The following is a 22,485-nucleotide window of genomic DNA, read 5'->3' on the forward strand; positions in this document are numbered from 1 at the left end:
ATTAACCTTATGTTCCATTCCCTTCAAAACTGAGCCATACAAGAGCGATGTTTAATCGTATCAAATGCACGGAAGTTCAATGAAATTTTATCGAGGAACTTTACAGGTATATAACAAAAAGAAACTGGGGATTCCACTTTCTTATACATTTTTCTTTTGTGTGAAAACAAGTTTTTTAATCTTATGTTACGTACTATAAGTCATTTCGGATGAGTCTCTGGTTTATTGTATTACATATTTTACGTATTACGATATCAAATAGCCGGAAATTTTGATTTGAAGTTAGAAGTTAATTAAATGTTAATAAGTATCAAATTTATGATATTGTCACTAAGTTCGATACACACAATGTTCGTTCTTCACACAAATATATTTTAATATACAAATAATAATACAATTTATAATGAAGGCTTTTACAAATAGTTATTATAAATATTGGTTTATATACAAGAGTTTTACAAGCTTACAAACTATACTGAGTTTTATATCTAGTCTAGAACTGAATATTTTATCGACGGTCCAGGTATGCGACGAGGAAGTTAATTTTGAGTTGATACTGTTAAACTTAGCTTAAACTAACGCTGTTTTTTTTCTTAGTTGGCCTCACACCGCTTACAAGCTAACTTTGCTAGCGAAAGTATTTAATGTTCTCGTAGAAATAATAATGTCCAAAGTAATTCACTGAAGTTGAACGGTTCGTATTGTTCGAGATCTATAAACGTTTCTGGTCATATTTCTGGTTAGGGTTTATAGTATATTGACTGTAGCTGACAAATAATAATATGTCCCTTGGCGCGTTGGTTTATATAACTTAAGGAAAGATTCTCAAACGTTCAACAATGTTCAGAAACACGCTAACGTTTTCGTTGATTGTTGATTTTTACTCTCAAGAATCCTCTACAAATTTAGAGAAGAGGTGGAACTTGCGCAATACACATCCATCAATATGCGTCACATATATCAAACTGAAACAAACGTAGATATTAAAATAAGTGTATAACAGTAAATCCGTTATACCTTCATCTTTACAGAATTAAGAATTGGCATTAGACAATTTTAAACTAATACGTGTGTAGATTAAGAGCAATGCATTAAGTACAATATACTGTCAAAGAATTATAAAATTAAAAGATCGTGACAATATGTAATCCAATTAATAGAAATAATATTATGTTAATAAAATTAAATAACACGTGAAAATGCGTAAACACAAATGTTATATTTTGACTTAACACAATCAACAATCATACGACTGAGGTATTCTTTGAAAGCTGGAATAGTTTTCAAATGAGTAAAGGGAATATTCTGGTTAGTTTTTTTTCTCTACCAGTTAATAGGTATGACAAGTTTTACAAAAATGAGAAACACCTTGTCTAATTTCAGACCAAAAGAAATATCTCATAATTTTTTCACATGTCTATGTGACCTTCTATGAGAAGTTCATGGTTCACTTTCAACATATCAGAACGATACATTTTTGAAACGACGATTTGATAAACTACAGCCCAGTCTTCTCAAGATGTTACATTTGATGGTCTGTATTTTCTTATGAGCACAATATTTTTGAAGGAATGAGCATTTAAAACTTTCATCATTTCATTTTGGACTCCAAAAAAGTCTGAGACAAATACGTAATGTTGTCCTCTGAACTCGTACCTCTTATTTCTTTTTGGCTTAATTTCTACGCTTGAGCTCAACTCACAGCACACGAGGGAAACATGTCTCAATTATCCTCAACAACAACAATATCATCCTCAGATAAAACAGTGATCTGCTCGCTAACATTTTATGTCTGCCAACAACTTTTACCCTAGCCAAATCGTTTCTCAACAATAATGATACGCCCTTAATAAGCAGACTAGGTCTTACTCCAATCACAACTGGTCCTGAAACTAGGTCTGATGTTAAACAAATGTTATGTAGAGGAGCATTAACAAAGCCACCCTCAACATCCTGAGTAATAACAGACTCACCAGTAGCAGAACTTGAATCTAAAGGCAATATACCTTCTGACAACAATGATTGAATCGCCCCAGTATCACGTAGAATGTGTATGGGTATGAGATTAACAGTGTCATTTGTCAAATACATAGAACCAACAGATATTAAAGGTCTGAATTTCTCTTAAACTACATCAGCCTTTTTATCAGTGGCCAAATCAACAACAACGGATAATCTGGTGAAACTATGTCTATATGGAGAAACGAACGTTCTGGATGTTGCCATATTTTATTTTTTTATTTTTAAAACTTCAACAATCAGACATCACATGATAAGGTTTTTTTTTACAAAAACTGTAGACGGGCCTTGATAACGTTTTATCTCGTCTGTAATATGATTTCGAACTAGAGAAGTCGGATTTCTCAAAGCAATCCTCAGCTTTAGTAGAATGAACAGTTATAGGGTTTTCGTGAGATAACAGAAATTTCTTTTTATGAAACGTTTTATGTGTTAAATTGTAGATATTAAAATAAACATATAACAGTAAATTCATTACCCTTTGCGTGGCTAAACGCTTGCAAATCTTTGATAAATGAGCCTTCGTCAAATCGTTGAGAGATATGCCCAACATTACTGCAATGATGGTTTTGGATCAGAGGATTCTGTTTCCTAATCATAGCCTTCATTTTAAAGATGAGAGCATACTTCGAACTGGAATGACCAAATATTACTAACGCCCACTGCTGCCTTGAATTTCTGCAGTACTATTTTTTTAGTTTAACGTTTTTTTATAGACGGTTGAAAGTACCCTTTTTCGAATTATTTTATCCTTTGGACCCTACATCGGCTAGAAATTTCACTTTAGAATTTCGGTTTAGATATTCATATCTGCTATAAAGAACCAATAAGGGCATTGTATTATCAAATAGTCAAGAATTCTCTGCTATATAAGTATTAAATTGTGGTCCTACGCAGCTGTATAAGTATTAAATTGTGGTCCTACGCAGCTGTATAAGTATTAAATTGTGGTCCATGGTGTCATGGTTAGTATTTGCGGCGACATGACACTATATTTTCATATACAAATTGTTCAAAGAAAGATTACGATAGTTTCATGTTGTCTCACGTTGACTGAATTACTCTGAAGAATTCTTATGTTTTCTTACTCTGTTGTCTTGTCCTCGCTGGTACAATGGTAAGTCTAAGAATTTACAACTCTAAAATCAGGTAAGGATTTCCCCTCGGTGGACACAGACGGTAGCCCGATGTGGATTTGCTATAAGAAAAACACCAAACACCCGCTGTCTTATGTTTCTTCACTTCTATATTTTGTCTAATGGTAACATTTCACCATTTTATCTTGACTACGATACCTCAGAATGATATTTTGGTTTTGTTTTTTATTTTTAATTCTTTCATTGTATGGTAGTCAAGTGATTTTTGTTATGGTTATTATTTTATTTTTCATTATTCTTTGGGCCTTTTGCCTTGATTATATCTTTTTATTTACCCTCACTTTCCCTTTTGTTGTGTATTTTTGACTAGTTATAACACACAATCTCAATTTGGTTCCTTTTTTTGGGTACAGAGTTCCATGTTCTTTATAGCTGCATATCTTTCTTAGGATAGTTTCTCTATTCTCATGTAGATTGTTTCTACTTAATAACCTCATGACCTTTTATCTTGAACTTTTAACTTGAACATATTTTCCGGACTTCACAGTTTGATTTATTTTTAATTTTAAGGTAGATTCCTATTAGATTAATTGACTGATTTAAATTAAGCACAAAGTTACACAAAGATTACTAATTATATCTGTCCACCACAGATATCGAAACCCAGTTTCTAGCGGTGTGAGTCCACAAGCCATATCGCTGTGTCACTGGAGACATATTAGATCAAGTAATTTATTGCCTTGTGATAGTTTTTATATTAGGCCTGGTGCGACGGATTAACCTACCAAACAGTGAATACAACGGTCTATGGTTCGTGGTCCGTTGCCGTCAAATTGCGTTCATACTTTAGGGCCATGCGTGCGTTATAAGAAAGACGATCATGTCCAGATTTTCTATTAGTTTACTCCAAGAGTTAACACACGGTTTTATTGAATTGCTTTCTCTCTACTCTACCAGTTAACAATTAGAGACGGTTAGCGAAAATACGTAGATAGCTATATGTAGTCATGCGTGAATATCCAAGACATAAAAGCACACAAAAGATATGTGTATGTTCTCTAATTGTGATTGTTTTGTATTTGGACTGTTTCATTTTCTCAACTTACAATGTTTTGTTTTCAGCTAGTTTCCCATACTCTAACCAAGACTGTTTTCTTTCAGGGTAGCTTCCGGTTCATTCACCTGGATTGTTTTAGATTAAAATTATTTTAACTTCTCGTAACTTGATTGTTTTGTTGCAGAATATTACTATGCATTCTTACTTCGTTTAATTGTCTAACGCTAACTTCGTGTTCCTCGATTTTTACAATTTGTCTTGAAGTAGAAATTTCCCCTTTAATTTGGTTGTTTCATCATAGAATTGTTTCGTATTTTTTAATTTGATTGTTTTGTGTTCAGTTGGTTTTTTGTTCTATTACTTTTGTTGTTGTAACTTATGGCCATCTCATGTACTCTGAACTTTCGCTTAAGACATTCTCATACAATGTTCTTAGTGAATTCTCGTGTCCTCAAAGTTTGTTTTGTCTTAGATTAGCCACATGTTTTTTGTAACTTTGAACGTCTTGGAGTAATTTGATGTTACCTAAGCCTAGATAACTTAGTATTAAGATTGCTTCGTTTCCTTCTTATTTACTCTATCTTTTTCGGATGGTACTCTTACTGTGGATACTGTTGACGTTTTAAGTTAGGATAGTTTCCTCTCCCTGTATCCTTTATTCTAGCGGGCCCGGCATGGCCAGGTTAATTAAGGAGTTCGACTCGTAATCTGAGGGTTGCAGGTTCGAATCCCCGTCATACCAAACATGCTCGTCCTTTCAGCCGTGGAGGCGTTATAAGTAACAGTCAATCCCACTATTCGTTGATAAAAGAGTAGCCCAAGAGTTGGCGGTGGGTGGTGATGACTAGCTGCCTTCCCTCTAGTCTTACACTGCTAAATTAGGGACGGCTAGCGCAGATAGCCCTCGTGTAGCTTTGCGCGAAATTAAAAAACAAACAAACCTTTATTATAGAGACATCTCAAATGTTCTGAGTTCCATCTGAATGTTGTTTCATGTTTTCCAACTTTTTTTATTTTGTTCTAGGAAATTTTCATGTACTCTCATCATGATTGTTTTCTTTTAGGATAATTTTATCTAGTTTGTCTATAATACATAGAATAGTCTTACATTCTACCTCTCCGATATCTCCACTGGCTCACCGATAAATTCGAATACTTCCAATACTAAAAACCAGTTTTCAATACCAGTGTTGGGCACAGCATAGATAGTCCATTATGCAGCTTAACAACAAACAACTGCTTTATCTCAGGACAATCACATATATATTCCTTCACATTGGTTGATTTATCTTAAGATAGTTTCATATTCCTTCATCTCGATGGTATTGTTCAAAGTTACCATGCTTTCTCACCCTGGTTTATTGTATATGATAATCTCCGTTAATTTTATTGTTCAGGTTAAGAGTAGCGTTTCATCCTTTCATATTAATTGTGCCATTTTAGAATAGTCTGAGGTTGTTAACCTTGATATTTTTAGTTTTAGAACATCTACTGTTCTGTTACGCCGATTTGTTGTTTTTTCAAGTGGTTTCTTGTCAACTACACTGTTTTTCCTTTTACTTTATATAGTCTCCTATATCCTCAGATTTTGTTACATCCTAGGGACGAGCTTTGTTTTCTATCCTTAACTGCTTGTTATAGGGAGCTTATATGTATTCATGGCATAATTATTTTATACAAGAATTACTTCACATTTAAGACCATAGGAAACATTTCATACTTTTGGGACGCCCCTCAGTTGCACAGCGATGTGTTTGACGACTTACAACGCTAGAAACCAGGTTCCGTTACTTGTAGTTGACAGAACATAAATAGCTCACTTTAAAGTTTTGTGATTAATTTCGAACAAATAAACAAAAATACAGTTGATAGTTTAATCTTCCTAACCTTAATATTTTTTTCTTTCTAGTTGTTTAAAAATTTACCATTATTTTTGATGATTTAATACAAAACTAGACTTTTTCTGTGCCATGATCTCACTTTGATCATCTTGTAGTCTCATGCTTTTTTGCGTTTGTTGTTGTTGATTTCCCCTAACTGTAAGTTTTAAAATTCAATTTCACGTTTATGTTAACCTTAATTTACAATGATTATTGTGCCTTCAAACAGTCTTATATACTCTCCTACTCTTGAGATTTCAGTTTTAAAGTAATCCAGTCTTGTATTCATTCTTGAGGTTTTGTATTACGCTCTTAAGTTTTGTTGAGATATATATATATATTCATCTCATAAAATCTGTTCTTTGTATATTTTCTGAAAGAAAGCATTTCCAAACATTCAATGTTTTGGGGCAGGCTTCAAAAATTTGATTTTTTTTTTAAATTCGCGTAAAGCTACACACGGGCTATCTGCATTAGCCGTCCATAATTTGGTAGTGTAAGACTGGAGGGAAGGCAGCTAGTCATCACCACCCACCGCCAACTCATGGGCTACTCTTTTACCAACGAATAGTGAGATTGACCGTCACATTATAACGTCCTCACGGCTGAAAGGGCAAGCATGTTTAGTGCGACCGGGATTCGAACCCGCGACCCTCAGATTACGAGTCGAGCATCTTAACCCACCTTGCCATGCCGGGCAAAGGAAAAAAAAAGATCATAATCATAAACTTTCAATGAATAAAGAGAAAATTATTTTTTTTTAACAAACGTAATAATACAAACTATTCGTTATGGTAAACGAAATAATAATAAGAGTTTTTTTTTTCTTTACCATTTGTATAAAAATCCTTACGTGATAGTAAAATAAATCATTTTAATTTTCTAAATCTGCGAAGCGGAATTATGTAAAGTCTGTTATTAAAACTAAAATAGATTTTATGAAGTTTGAATAGGTAGGTTTTGTGTTATAAGTTCTAGCCTACCGATGTTTTAAGCGATTTCTATGCTGAAATAAACTGTTACCGATTAATTTCAAAGAAAAATGAAATGGAATGTATTGGAAGTAATAAGTTCAATTTGTTTAACAATTATTAAATTGGATTATATATTCTGAAACTTTTTCCTGTAGGTTACTTAAGTGTTCACTCTTGATGAGTACTATAATTTTTATTGTGTTTGGACTGGTTATAATTCTGTCTAATTAAACGCGCTACTATTTGGAGAGAAAATTGTGTGACATATAAATATATATATATATATATAGTTTGAGAGCTTCTATATCAGTTACACTTATGTACATTCACATTTGAGATGGACGTTGCGGGAAATTATAAAACACGAAACAAAAAGAAGGAAGAAACATGAACAAAAAGCCTTAACATTAATTGCAGAATGTTTTTAAAAACTAATAACGGTAGTGACTTCTTGTTAACCGAGGTCGTTTTCCCACGGTTGGTTGGTGTATAATAGCCTCCACAGCATGCCACCGTTCTAGTGCAGATGTTACAAAATTTCAACTCGTAGCAAGAGATGAAGCCTTTCATATAATGGACTCGTTTTTATCGCCCATTGAAATGTCTGGTTTCCTGCTATTTGTTAAGTTATTTGTTAGCAGGGAAGGGTCAAACTCTAAAGATCACCAGCTTTCGAAATAAAAACAAGGAAAATGGAGCCCAGTCGACGGCGTTAGTCAGCACGTCTAATTAATTATTCCAAAGTGCTCATTTCCTCATTTAGACAACCTCCAGGCGATAAGGACTCAAGTTTCCCAAAGCAAGGAATTAAACTCGGTAGCTAACTGAATAGACTCAAGTAACGTAACTTTATCGACTCAAGTAACGTAACTTTATTGTTCATCCATTTTTTTCCTTAATTTTCTTTACTGTCATTTCGCACATAATTTATCTACCATTATTTCACTATCCACATTCATCTCACACTTTACTCGTTCATACTTCTATTTTCTTTCAGTTTACGTATATTTTTTAGGTTTTATTTTTAATATTTTTCGTTTTCCTCATTCTATCAAATTCCATTTATTGTTTTTGTTCCTTCCCTAATTTGATTTTTGTACATTTTTTATATTGATTTTTTCTCATAAATATTTCTTTTCTTGTTTTCAGGCCCGGCATGGCCAAGTGGTTAAGGCACTCGACTCGTAATCTGAGGATCGCGGGTTTTAATCCCCGTCACACCAAACATGCTCGCCATTTCAGCTGTAGGGGCATTATAATCTTACATCCAATCCCACTATATGTTGGTGAAAGAGTAGCCCAAGAGTTGGCGGTGGGTGGTGACGACTAACTCCCTTCCTTCTATTCTTACACTGCTAAATTAGGAACGGCTAGAGGGGATAGCCCTTGCGCAGCTTTGCGCGAAATTCAAACCAAATCTTTTGGTTTCCTTTTATTTATTGTCTTTGAAGTAGTAATAAATGCTACTGTTCGTTTTCGTTTTGTTTTTCTCTATGTAGTTGTATTTCTAAGACACATTTAATCGCGACACAGTGGTATGTCTGCCAACTCACACGACTAGGAACCAGACTTCAATACACGTGGTGGTCAAATCACAGATAGCTAATTGTGTAACTTTGTGCTTCATTTCAAACAATCAGTTAACAATTTTAGTCTTCTCTTCAAACAGTTACTTCACGTTCCTCTCCACGTGAATCATCAGTAAGTCCACGGATTTACAACACTGAAATCAAGTATTGGGTGGACACAGCAGATAACTCCATGGGGCTTTGCTATATACACTCCACATCTTTATTTAACTATCTTTTGATATTCAGTAATTTGTTACGTATGTATTCTTTTTGCTGTGATCTTTTTTTGTTTGGTATAGTCTCGTAATATGCACTCATTTGCCACTTTTATAGCACTTTTTATTTCATTTTATTCGACATTTTGTCGTTAATTATTACTGTATGTTTTCCCTTTTACTTACTAATTTTATCGCCTTGCACTGGTTCAACTGTAAACTTGAAGACTTATAATACTAAAATTCAGGATTCGATATGTATGGTTGATACAGTGCAAACAATTTTATGTTTAATAACAGAATTATGTTCATGATTTTTTTGCTTATATTTCCGTTCCCTTTTCTGATATGCACCTGTTCTTGATATTTTGTGTCAATATTAGCTCTTGCCTTTCTATTTATTAGTTGTGCCTGATTTTTCAGTGCCGAACTACACTTCTTCAGTTTCGACTTGAAAGCTGTTCTAGTTAATAGTAATAAGCGTGCAGAAAACATGAACACAAACGATATTTTGAGCCATAAAAATCACTGAGAGCCACCTAGAGGACATTTGTAGTAGTTCAAAACTGCTATATTTTGTTCTTCTGTAATTTATAAAATAACATATCTTTATGTTTTATTTTCTGACTCATCGATGTTTCACGAGTGGATATGCTTGGTGGTTCTCACATGCTCTCCAGACAGTCGTTATTAACTCAACAGTGAGACTAGATGAAGGCAGTGAGTAAACTTTTGAGTTAACTATTTTATCAACGAATAGTACGACTGACTATCACATAACAACGCTTCTACGACTAAAAGGGCGAGCATAGTCGGCGACAGAATTCGAACCTAACCACCAGGTCATGCCAGGTGCATCTTTATTTAGGAGTAATCCTATTGATGTTTGAAAAGTTTCATGCAGGTGTTTTACAGTCTGCTGATATCATTTGAACAGAGCATGGTTAATGCCAAACTTTCATTTCATTTCGGGATAGGGCTACAAAATGTAATAACAATATCACAAAACTAGTACTTTTTTGGTCATGCCTCTCTGTCATCGATCCACTGAAATGTGTGTCATACCTAAGTAAAGATTGTTATGAATCTTTATACAAGACAGTATGTTCTGGGTGTTAACACACCCTTACGTATTTATAATAGACATGGTTTGTACTGTATCTAATCTAAGGTTATAGCAAACCACACAAGTGGCATAGCCAGGAAGTCTTAAAGCTACGGCACTTGCTAGGAGTGTATTGCATACATGTACGAAAAAAAAAGAATTGCACTGAATTTAAATTGATATTCAAGTTTATATTCGTATGAGCCCAAGTTTGAATATGCACTTATATCATGCTGAGATTATTATATGACTTAAGAGTGCAATGTGCTGTTCTTGCTCCAGTCCTCATCATGAGTAGCCAGCTACTGTCTAAATTTAGCACTTAGACTGTCTACAACGTGCATTGAAATTAGCCAACTGGAAGAGAAATCGCCAGTACAACAATTAATTTTATTACTAGTGTGTTTAGTAAAAAATGTGTTGGATAAATGACAGATTTCTTCTCATTATAGCAACTACAAATGTGGGACATCATAATTTGAAATATGATTAGAATAACCTTAAAAAATGGAAAAAAGGATCTTGGTGTTCTAATTTAAGACTCTCTTAAGCGATATAAGCAATGTGTTATTTTTAGTGGCAGGACAAATAGGACATTAGGTCGCAGTTACAGTCTAAAAAGGTTGACATTTCATTTTATAGGGCAGTGGTTAGGTCACATTTCAAGCATTGTATTGACTTTTAAGTGCCTTTCCTTAAAAATGACATTTAATTGTTGGAAACGGTTATTAGGATGAGATCAGAGATGAAAAGGTTACTTGCATATGAAGACAGGTTAAGATCTCTGATTTGATTGAGGTGTTTAAGATTATTATGGGAATTTATAATGTTGTTGCATCACATATATTTTGTACTTAGTGTACAGAATAGTAGGATAAAGGACTCGAACATAAATTTTGTCAGAGTAAGAATTATATTCAACTTACACAGTCTAACTTTTCTAATAGAATGATTCGAATGAGTTTTCCTCGGATGTTATGAATGCAGTTAATTTAAGGAAGTTTAGTTTGTTTGTTTGAAGTTAAACACAAAGTTGCACAATGAGTTATTTATGTCCTGCCCACTACGAGTATCGAAACCCAGTTTCTAGCAATGTAAGTCTGCAGATATACCGTTGTGCCAATGAGGGGCTATAAGTGTTTAAGAGAAAGCTTGATAAATATTAGAATGATGAAGGCTGGCATCGAGAATTTTATTTGTTTTTTAAAGTATTATTTTTGGATAGGATGGCATAGATGAACCCAAAGGTCTCTCGTTGTCCTTAAAACATAAGTGCAAGGACTGGTATCTGAATTTTTTGTTTCCGTATTCAATTTGTTAACTGTTTCTGGAATCTGAATCTACTTGTAGACATCAGTGAATTTCAACACTACAAATTAAATATATTTGTTGTGGTGCTTAAGGATTCGTTTTTGCACAGTTTGTTTCGAATGTACTTTTTTGTTCCATTAAATTCACTTGCTATTCTAAAGATCGTAACTTACAATCATAAAAGGTTATTTTTATAAAACCAAGTATAACTTATTGAAGGGGATTAAATTTGTAGTTGAGGCTAAAATACGAAATGAAACGTAGCTACAAGTGAGAAGGATCATTTCTTACACTGAAGGCACTGAAGTTAGAGTGAGAGATAAGTCCACGTTCATGACATTTACTAGGGACAGAGAGTGGCTAACTCATAATGCAGTTACTGAGCTTCCTTATGGGACAACAAAGCTTCAGAGGTCTAGTTGTCATGTCTTTGTCACATATACGTTAGTCTCCACTTTTCCAAAGATGTCATGAGCACGAAAGTTAGTACCATTGTTTTGATTTTGGCCTATATGGTTAGTGGATGTAGTTATGCCTATTTTCTGTCTTAAAACAGACTCATCATTTACAAGTTCCAGCCTGGTCCATAGCTCTAGCTCAGCAGATTCATATAGGTAAATTACAAGTTACTGCTGTAGCAGCTCCTATTCATTTAAAGTAGTTGAACCTCAGTTTAGCCAGCTAAAGCAAGTAGAACACTCTGCCTGTACCCAGATTTAAGATTTAAACTTTCTTTGAAAGACTATCAATGTTGAAAACACTGAAATTTAAAAACTTGAACAATGAAACAATTTCTTGGATAGTGTTTGCTCATTGGTAGCGGATATTTTAACGAAGTAGAAACTTCTAAATTATGCTTGAACATTTGATAGGTAAAAATGAAAATACGTGTGGATGCATTACCTAGTTCTGGATAAAGAGACAAGTGATTTCGAATGTGCCTTTTAGTTGAACATTCCAGTTAAAAATTTTGGTTATCAGCAAATTAACTTGGATTAAGCATGTAGGCCCAGGAAGAACTATGTAAATACGGGTCAGGTTATTTGACTTGTGTAACTCGTCTGTAATTTTCAAAGCGATGTTGAAGCTTGTACATAGAAGAATTAAATGGAAGATATAATGATAATGTTTTGGTTTTTGATTACACTTCGCAGACCACTGTTAAGAATTTACGAACACATCAAATATGTGTTTGATGGATTGAAACTGACACCAGAAAAGCGTGTATGCATGTGCATAGAAGTGGAGCTTTTCATATGTGTTGTAAGCAGTAATGGAGTGTGATAATTGCAGTGGATACTTATTTGCTCTAGTTTCACAACGAACTAAACTTTTAGAGCTTCCTAAGTTTCATATTATATTGCTATTGATTTATGGTCTATTTCTACAAAGTAACCACTTTGTACGTAGGTAATTCTGTCTACATTTACACTGCAAGTACACATGATTCAATTATTATTTTAGTTCTGAAGCAGTTGTATAAGTTCATATATGTCACGATTGTCCAATTATTTTGCATACATGTGTCAGATAAAGTTGGTTTGCAGTGTGTAATGGTGTGTGCAGTCTTTATGCTTATAGCTCTTAATTATCGATACTTTATCACAGACATAGAATTGTTTGCATTTATAGCATTTGTTAAACGTTACAATTACTATTCAAGTAAAATATTCATTCACAAAATGGATGAAGAAGATGTGTGTGTTTTCTTGTAGCAAAGCCACATTGGACTATTTGCTGAGCCCACCGAGGGGAATCAAACCCCTCATTTTAGCGTTGTAAGTCCGTAGACTTACTGCTGTACTAGCGGGGGACAGGATTAAGAACTTTATAGTTCTTGAAGACATTAGTGCCATTGGATAATCACATTGTAAGAATACAACCTCATTGTGCAACATTGTTTGAGCTAAAGCACGGAAATACTGAATGATTAGTTACTTAATTGCTGGTAAAAAAATGACAGTTCTGATGATCAAACCCATTCCAGCAGTAGTCACAGTAAACTATGACAGCGCTGACAGTTTTGTTTGTCAATAGCCACTTCGAATAACCAAAGAGGAATTTCAAGTAAAGCATTTGAAAAAATCCAGACGTGGCATTTGCACTACTTATCATGCAGGAGGAGTAATACGATTATTTTTAAATGGTAAAATTAGAACTAATGTCTATAATAGGTAGCACTTTTAAAATTGATTTTGTGTGAAAAAGATGTGTTTAACCATTGTTCATGACTTACCATAATGTAACTCAACTATTAGTCTTAAGAGTTATAAAGCAAGAGATATTCAAACTTTGCACATTGCAAGAATTGGAAGGTATCAAGAAGTACCAGGTACTATTGAAAATATGTATAAACATTTATTTAAGCATTTATTTTTTCTTACCTTCATGAAAAGAAATGAGAGGCTGTGCAGATACTGTATCACATATTTGACACATTAGACAACTGGCTACATTAGAGAAAACCTCAATGGCAGGTTGTCATGCTAAAAACTGAGAAAAATAAAGTATATATGCTGGTGGTTATCAATTACTTTACCAAATGTTTTGAAGCTTCTCCAATTACCAGTATGCTAACATAGTACATTAGTGATGTGTTGGAAGACAATTGAATAACGTGATTTTCACAAGTTAGAGAGTTCTAAAAAGCCAGCATGTTTGCATAACTGTGTTGACTGTTGTGTATAGTGAAAATGGACACTTTATCATATAGATTTCAGTTTGATGGTTTGGCTTAACAAGCAGTGTAGACTGTCAAGGTGACGACTGCTAAGTTTGTGAACCATGACCAAAACAATTGGGAAGAGCATTAGTTCAGATCGTGATACTGTATCGTGCAATTGAAAAGTGATTGACTAGTTGTTCTTTAGGTTTCTTGATGTTTAGTGAAAAGCATATCTCTTAATGATTTGATGTATAATCCTTCACATACTTCTGATGTACCACTGTGATTATAAGAACATAAGGAGTGGTTGTGCAATGAATATAACTTTATCATAAAAGAGTAAAAGAATGAAATTTGAGAGCCTAGTGGCTAAATATGTTTTTGATATAGGCCTGTAACTTGATTCTGGCTGGACTAATCTTTCATGAGGAGCAGTAGGGAGATGATGTGCACATGAATACATGAGTAAAATAAAGCTCTATGCAAATAATGGACTTCTTGGGAACAGGTTGCTTTAGGAATTGAAGTCACAATCGCAAGCTTATCTTGGTGACAAGAGCACTGTATTCTACAGTGTCAACGTAACCAATGAGATGGAATATGATGGTAAAACTTGTCTGACAATCCATGAGAAATGGATAAACTATTCTTACACATATTCAGAAACTGTTACTAATCTTTTGTGACTGGGATTATCCACTTAATTAGAAGTTAGAATGTTTAGGTAATTAACAAAACAGTAACTAAAAGGAATTTGCTTTGAAGTTATCGCGTGTTGGTTCGTGATAAAATGTTTATATAATATTTTGTTATATAAATGTAATTATGGGGTATTTAGAATGCCCATTTGATTGAAAATTCAATGGTTAAAAGGTATTTATGGTTTTCGCTTTCAATTATTTGAACAATATTTGGCAGTGAGATATTGGTATAACGGTTTGTGACTTTTGACTGGCTTGTCTAGCAAGCTGTAGTGACATTTCTGTTTAATAGATAATGCAATACATGCTAGATAAATAAATAAAGAAAATTTGATTTTATCAGAGACGATCTTAAATAATGACAGGTGGTTCTGGTTGTTGACAACAGCTGGGAATCCTGAAATACTAATAGGCTGGGAGGACTTTGCAGTCCTTTGTTTCGGAATTCTCAAATTAAGTTTCTTGGCGAATGTTGGCAAACATTTGTGTGTAGAGTTGCACAATAGGTCATCCAATTTCATGCCCCATCAGTGTAAAACGTTTCTATTGATCTAGTGGGTACACAGTAATGTAACAGATAGGCATTCAAATACAGCATGTGCATTAACGTGGGCTGTAGAAATTATGACAGAATCTGTATAAGTTTGCTAGATTTGGTAGGAGTTTTTTAGATAGCGGGATTTTTCAGGCACACAAGGTAGTACTAATGATGAAATCATAGTAGCTTCGTGTGACTACTGTGTTTGTCTGTATGTATGTATATATAGAGGGGTGGGCAAAATGTTCTTGCCTTAAAAATATTGCTAATTTGTTGTATATTCTATTAGATAACAGAAAAATATGTAAAATTATATATTTCTAGAATGCACTCGACGAGGTCTGTTCAAATATGATTTATATCCTACTTTAAGTACTAGTTTTCCTAAATACCTGAGCTTTTCATGATATTAGTTACATTTTATAAAAAAAGTGTTATGCACTTGCTGTAGTTTCTTAGATATTTGTATTACAATAAGCCTGCAAAAAGGTTCAATGCAGTTGTAAAGTCGTTAAAAGATATCTTGGAAATAAGAGAACTGTTGTGACGGAATTGTCAGGTCAATCACCTGTTGATATCTACCTGATTGAAAAAGTATGGGCTGAGTTAAACCAGTTAACAAAAAATCCCAAGAAAAACACGAAAGATGAACTTTTTGATTCAAAGAAGGATGGCTGTCAATCACTCAGAAATATCTGAACAATCTTATTGAAAGCATGTTACGTTGATGTAAAGCAGCACTGAAACCCAAGGTAATACAAACGAAATATTAACTTGTGAAACTGGATTGTGTTATTTTGATCTTCGTTTTTACGTTTAATTACTGCAAAAGAACAAACTTGTTTGATCATTTTGTAGGCTAATGGAAACAAGAAAATCTAACAAACTACAACAGGTGCACAACAAGTTTTATGAGAAAATGTAACTAAAATCATGAAAAGTTCGAATAGTTACGAACTTTGGAGTACTTTCTGAAAACATATAGTTTTACATATTTCTTTGTTATCTAATAAACTGTATAAGAAACTAACAATATTTTCAAGCGGGCCATTTTTTGTCCACACTCAGTATATATATATACAGGTAAATTTTGCACTGCCAACAAAACAAAATGTGATATTGGTGATGAGAAATGTTCATTTATGCTGATGTTCTTCAATTATTGCATTTATTTCTTTTATCGTTATTGAAGATGTAGTTTTTGCTTATTTTTGCTACCCGAAAACCGTGTGTGTATTCCAATATGGAGGAAGAACAACTGAAACTGATATCGATGTATTATGAAAACAGCTGGTATGGGTAGTAAACGTTTCATTAAAATAAAGTACATAACAACGTTTCGACCTTCTTAGGTCATTTTCAGGTTGACAAAGAAAGTTTGCAACTGGTATTGGTGTTGATGTCTTTAAAATTTTCTGCTGAATGATTATATTATTTACTAATATTATACATTGGCTCAATGGTTCCCAACTTGTGGTATGCATATCCCTAAGGACACACCAAGACCTTTCTGAAAGTACGCGAGAACCTTGGAAATACATTAAAAATAAAATAAACGCCATGCCTCAGTCTCAGTGGGTTGCTAACGTATTCTAATAGTCACCAACATTCAACGTTCGCATACTATTGACCCACCTTTTAATTATTTCTTTTGGCTGCCCGTTTGCTAACATAAACCACTAAGAAGTTTTTAAACACATTATATGCGTCAGGGTTTACGCTGGCACGTAGGTCTTACTAGGTATATACAACATATAAAGGTTGGGAAACACTACGTTAATTGATATGTGGCATTAAGATAAATATGTCTGTATCTTGATGCATATTTGTTTAATGCTATGGGTGACCTGGCTTATGTTTATTCAATTACGTTACTAACCTGAGATACACAAAAAGACAATATTTCATGCAAATAAAGAACTTGGTTTCATTTTTGAGATGTGTATATGTTCGATAAAGGTTATTATAGGCTTAACCTCAGAACAAACCGTCAGAGAAATAAGGTGTTTCTCGTGTTTACTTGATGTTAAAGAAAATGCTTATTTTGTTCCTTGCTGGAACATTATGTTATTTTTTTCACTGTAGAAAGTAATTGTTTTTCACGCATTTTAGATTAACTACATTTACTTGTAGTATTATTATAAGTTTTTTGCTGGCTGTACGAATATAGCTCTGCATTTATCCGTGCATTGATGCATGATTTTGTGTTTAATATAATATTGAATTTGCGTTATGGGAAGTTGGCCTTTCAATTAGACAAGATATGAAATATGAATATTCAGGTTTAAGAATCTTGAAACTATATTATTAATTGAATAGTAGACACTTTATTTAAATAACGATTAACATGTATTGGTAGGCAGCTCTTACTCTCGTTTCTGGTTGGAATCACAACTTATTTCTAGCATCCAAAAAACGAAGGAGCTGATACGTATGAAGTGGCTGTACTCATTGACCGTTAACTATATTATATGAGGCTGCTATGTTCAAGGGTTTGGTTAATGTTAGTATATACACCGACCCATAAAAGCTTTGAGTATTGAACATCAATAGGAACTTGGGACAGGCAAATTATTGTGGTAGAGAGGTGAGTGCATGTGCCAAATTTACTGTGAGATGTAGCTTGTTGACAAATCACTGAGATTAGTAAATTTTTTCTAATAACTGACTGTAATATTAGACTGCCAAATGAGCTGCTGATCTGTTAGAGGCTTTGCTGATCTTTAGTCTATAATTCTGGCTTTTACTACAGAAGTGAAACAGTTACTGCCAGTTAAATTTACGAATTGTGCAAGGTAGAAAATACTTGCTTTCCGCCAAACGTGAATATAATTAGCTTATCAGAGTACAAGTCATACCTGGTAAGCCTTTTGAACTGAAGGTAGAAGAACTTATCATAACATGGAAACTCTCTTCATTCAGATAAAGTAGGGGGAGTGTAACAGTTGAAAACCGATATATTTTACCATTCTATAACTTTGTGAAGAAGTTTATCTTTCTTTGGTGTATTATCATGAGGTTTACAATTTTTATGCATTTTAAAATTTAGCTGACGCTCTTATGAACAACATATTTATGTTGTTAAACAGTTGTATTAATTCTTATTTCAGGATAGAATTAAACGATACATGATGCAGTGACCATCTAAAGTGTATTCTTGGTCTGCAATGCTTTATTATTGCTGCCAATTTGAAAGGCATTGTAAACGTTTGTGCAATCTGGTATCAGTTGAGGGTTAGTTTACCTTCAACATTTGTAATGGAAGTAGTTGCTGATAAAAAGTAATCTAGAACGTGTCATAATACACTAGGTCTTGCATCTGACTTAAAGTGTGACATGGAACATGTGAAATAGAGTAACTTGACCCACATCACATATGTTTATGGCGCTATGATTAAATCATACTGGCTGCTTAATAAGTAGAGTTATCAGTGAAAAACACAATGAAGTCACCTTTATAAATGAATTAAATCATTTTAATAAATAATATAGGAAATGATTGTAAAAAATATTTTCTTTAACGAAAATAAATGACATATTTGTTCCATAAAGCAATACTTAACGGACTATAAGGCACTAGAGTACCTAAGACTAACATGGCGGACTCATATCACTCAGACATTTACAATTACTTAATAAATTTGACATAAGCTTACACTCGAAAGTCTTTGTAGGTCTTTAAAGAGCTAGATGTATATAAATACTTTATAGTTGGTTTTCTTCAAGAAGCTCAGTTTATATGAATTTGAAGTTCGACATATAAAGTAGTTTTAAAACATGACCAACTACAATAACATTAAAGTATCCTCAGCCAAGCTGTATTTTTGCTATAGTTCGTAGATGGTTTGGTTTCTTTGAATTTCGCGCAAAGCTACTCGAGAGCTATCTGCGCTAGCCGTCCCTAATTTAGCAGTGTAGGACGAGAGGGAAGGCAGTCTAGTCATCATCACCCATCGCCAACTCTTGGGCTACTCTTTTACCAACAAATAGTGGGATTGACCGTCACATTATAACGCCTCCACGGCTGAAAGGGCGAGCATGTTTGGCGCGACTTCGATTCGAACCCGCGACCCTCAGATTACGAGTCGCACGCCTTAACACGCTTGGCCGTGCCGGGCCAAGTTCGTAGATACTTTTGTTATTGCTACAAATACTGTAATATATCTCCTATCAGAGTTAGATTATAAGCAGTACGCTTCTTAACAAAAATATTTTGGTCTAATTGTTTTATGTTTACGACCTACGTCGCATTGAAATTTGCTTAAGTTTCATTATGTTAGACGCTTATTAAACAAACGTGTGTAAATATTAGTAGCTGTTGTTTTGCACATAATGTAAAGATATGTTCTGAGAATTATTAGATTTCACCAATAGGAAACAATTTTAAAACATAACGTTTATCAAAGTTTTGGAAAAAATAGCAAATAATTTCCTATATTTCACAGTAGATCCGTTAGGATTAAATGCCACTCTAGACACTTGTTTTTCTTTTCATTGATCTTTTAAAAATTAAATTGAATGGCTTGTAAAGTCAAATTAGTGATCATACCCTTTGTAAGAAAACAATAACACTTAAGTATTTTAATACATTATTTTAAGAGTATTTAAATTATGAAATTTATATATACTGCATAATTTATGATAGTTAGGGGCGAAACATAAGTTCTCCATAAGCTTTTATTTTCGTTTTTTTAACTACCATCATAGTTTCGACTCTAAGCCTCATTTAGGTACTTTGAGTATTTTATCAGCTAGTTTCAAATATATCTTTTTAAAATTTAAATTCATTTTCACTGTATCTGGTAAATTAATTATTGCTAATGTTATACATTTTAATAGTCATGGATAAATGTAATATTTAACCTGTTAATCTACACATTATCAAAAACTTAGGTAAGCCTGATTAAATATGATTCTTGATAAGCTTCTGTGCTAACCATAACATTTGTTTTTCTGTTGTAAGTGGCTGAGACCGGCGTTTTTTTTTCTACTTTAACCTTAAATCGGTGATGACAAAATTCTATCTTGATAAAGTGGCCTTTTCTTTTTAATAAAATAAAATACCCATTTTGTCTTGGCAGCCTTTATAATTTTGTTTTTCTTTAACGTGTTGTTGCTAAGCCTCATTTTTATTTTTATACATGACTTTATATATACCTTTATATGCAAAATACGTGTTTGAAATAGGCTTTATGATTTAAACAAGTTGTCTTACAACAAGATTTACAACGCTAAAATCAGGGGTTACATTCCTCCTCGATGGGCTCAGAAGATAGCCCAATGTAGCTTTGCTATAAGAAAACAAACAGACAATGTATGCAGTTATTTTTTTTTATCGAGTTTCCGATAAACGTATCATCCCATTGCCATTATCTGCTGTCTCTTTTTTTTTTTTTGTATTTTAAGCAACTGGATTCATGGCAATGTATTTGGTGCCAAAACAGAGAACAATGTACAACTTAAACGCATGCTCTATTTTGATGCACCTGCATTAAGAAACAAATCATGTTGACGCTATAACGCTGAAGCTGTTATCGTTATAGTTAACTCGCAGAAGAATAGCCCAAATAGAATGGTTTTGACATTGTAACAGTGAAGTTGTTATCATTAAGCTGTAGAAGAAGAGATGAAGTGAAATCATGTTGAATTGAAGCACTGAAGCCCTTATCGTTATCGTTAAATTGCACGAGAAGTGACTAAACAGAATTATGTTGCATAAACAAAGGAAATGCTAAAATATTTAATGAAAAAAGTGAAATGTTTTAAGAATATAAATTAGTAAAATATGTATCATCGTGTCACATGGACTAGTAGTTAGTGTGAATCTGAGGACACATGTTTCGCGTCCCTTTGCCACAAAAACTCTCACCACTCTATGTGGTTTATAAATGATAGTTCAGATCCAGTTGTTTGATCAGAAGAAAAGCAGTCTAACAGTTGACGGTTCGTAGACCTTTAGCCTATCAATTTAGAGATAGGGTCAGCTAACGCGAGTAGTTATTGTGTAAATTTGTGAGAAAATCCTAAAACAAAAAAGAAAAAAATCATTGAAATACAAGGACTAACACTGGACAGAGAGCTGAGGCCATGACAAAAAAAAACAACAAACAATAATTGTATCAAATCTAAATATTAACCGCATTTTAAGCCCTGTCGAAAGTATAAATATAGATTTCATTAACGTTTATTTGCTATTTACAACAGTTTATCTTTGTGGTTTCTGCCTTTCTCTCTGTCTTCGTTTTTACATGTCTGTTTTTACCTGCACATGTTTTATATTTATGTATTTTTAGCCAGTAATTGGCATAATTATCTATCATAATCCATCTACACCAGTTTTATCTGTGTCTGCGTGTTATATTATTTTCTTCTTGTAAAACAGATCTCACTGTAGTCCTTCTTAGCGACTTGCTGAACAACGGAAATCTTACTGAAATTGTATCAATTTTTGATAAATACTTATCAACTAAAGTCAGAGTTCTTAACAACCACATGTCTCTTGCCGATCATTAAGCTACACTGTCTATTTACTAGTCTTCGCAAGAAACTTTATTCTGAATTTACAAATAAAGTTGGCCTAAGGAAGCATTACTTTAAGCCTATATCAACCACTACACTCTTATTTTATTTTGTTACTGCTGTATTTTTTTTAAAAAGACCTTATGCAAAGGAATGTTTAAAATTCTTTTGGTTTCGTTTTCATCGTTAAGGCTCTTCATTCAATACAATAATTATTATTTAACGTTGTGAAATATAAGTTTTTTCACTGGTTGTGCAAGACCTTCGCAGGCAAACCTATAACCTCATCAATTAGGCTAGAATATTTGAATTTTAGATGAAATTCTCTTCGGTAGGTGTCTGGTTTTTAATGAAGGCAAACAAGTTATTGGTCCATATATCAAGCAAAGCACAGGAGCACTGAAGTGTGCACTTTATGAAAAATATGTACTTCGTCAGACAGAAACTTTGTTCAAGGTTATTCGAGTTGGTGTTGCTTTGAAAAAAGGCTAAAATGTCTACCAGGAATAGTATGTTTAATTGACTTGTATTTCGCTTACAATTTCATAATAACTAACAACACTTTATTTTACTGAGTGGAAACAACTACTGATACATATTTAATTTATTCTCTATTACTGAAATTCCATAAAAGGAGAAAAAGGAGTGAGCGCCAAAACTCTCAACAATGGTCTTAGTGAGAAAGGTTTAAATAAAGCCTACAAGCTTCAAAAACATTGCTTTGGATATACAAAGGGTAAACTGGGCTACGTTACTAAATTTTTCTTCTATGCTTTTAAGTTGTCTGATTGACTGTCATGAGGCTATAAAAGCATATGTGGACGAGAACAATC

The 22,485-nt window shown here is 33.5% G+C and overlaps 1 long non-coding RNA gene across 4 annotated transcripts in view; it reads left to right on the forward strand.

Annotated features, from left to right (window-relative positions):
* The window catches only part of LOC143223039 (uncharacterized), a 111,904-nt gene that overhangs the window by 59,306 nt on the left and 30,113 nt on the right, over nt 1-22,485 (forward strand). For 2 of the 4 annotated variants that reach the window (XR_013012627.1, XR_013012626.1), the window contains exon 2: nt 8,177-8,339. The exons of the other annotated variants lie outside the window; for them this stretch is intronic. This is a non-coding gene — a long non-coding RNA (uncharacterized LOC143223039). The remainder of the gene's footprint in view (nt 1-8,176; nt 8,340-22,485) is intronic. 4 annotated transcript variants of the gene reach the window in all.

The sequence above is a fragment of the Tachypleus tridentatus genome, chromosome 8, assembly GCF_004210375.1.
Source record: "Tachypleus tridentatus isolate NWPU-2018 chromosome 8, ASM421037v1, whole genome shotgun sequence".
Taxonomy (NCBI): Eukaryota; Metazoa; Arthropoda; class Merostomata; order Xiphosura; family Limulidae; genus Tachypleus; species Tachypleus tridentatus.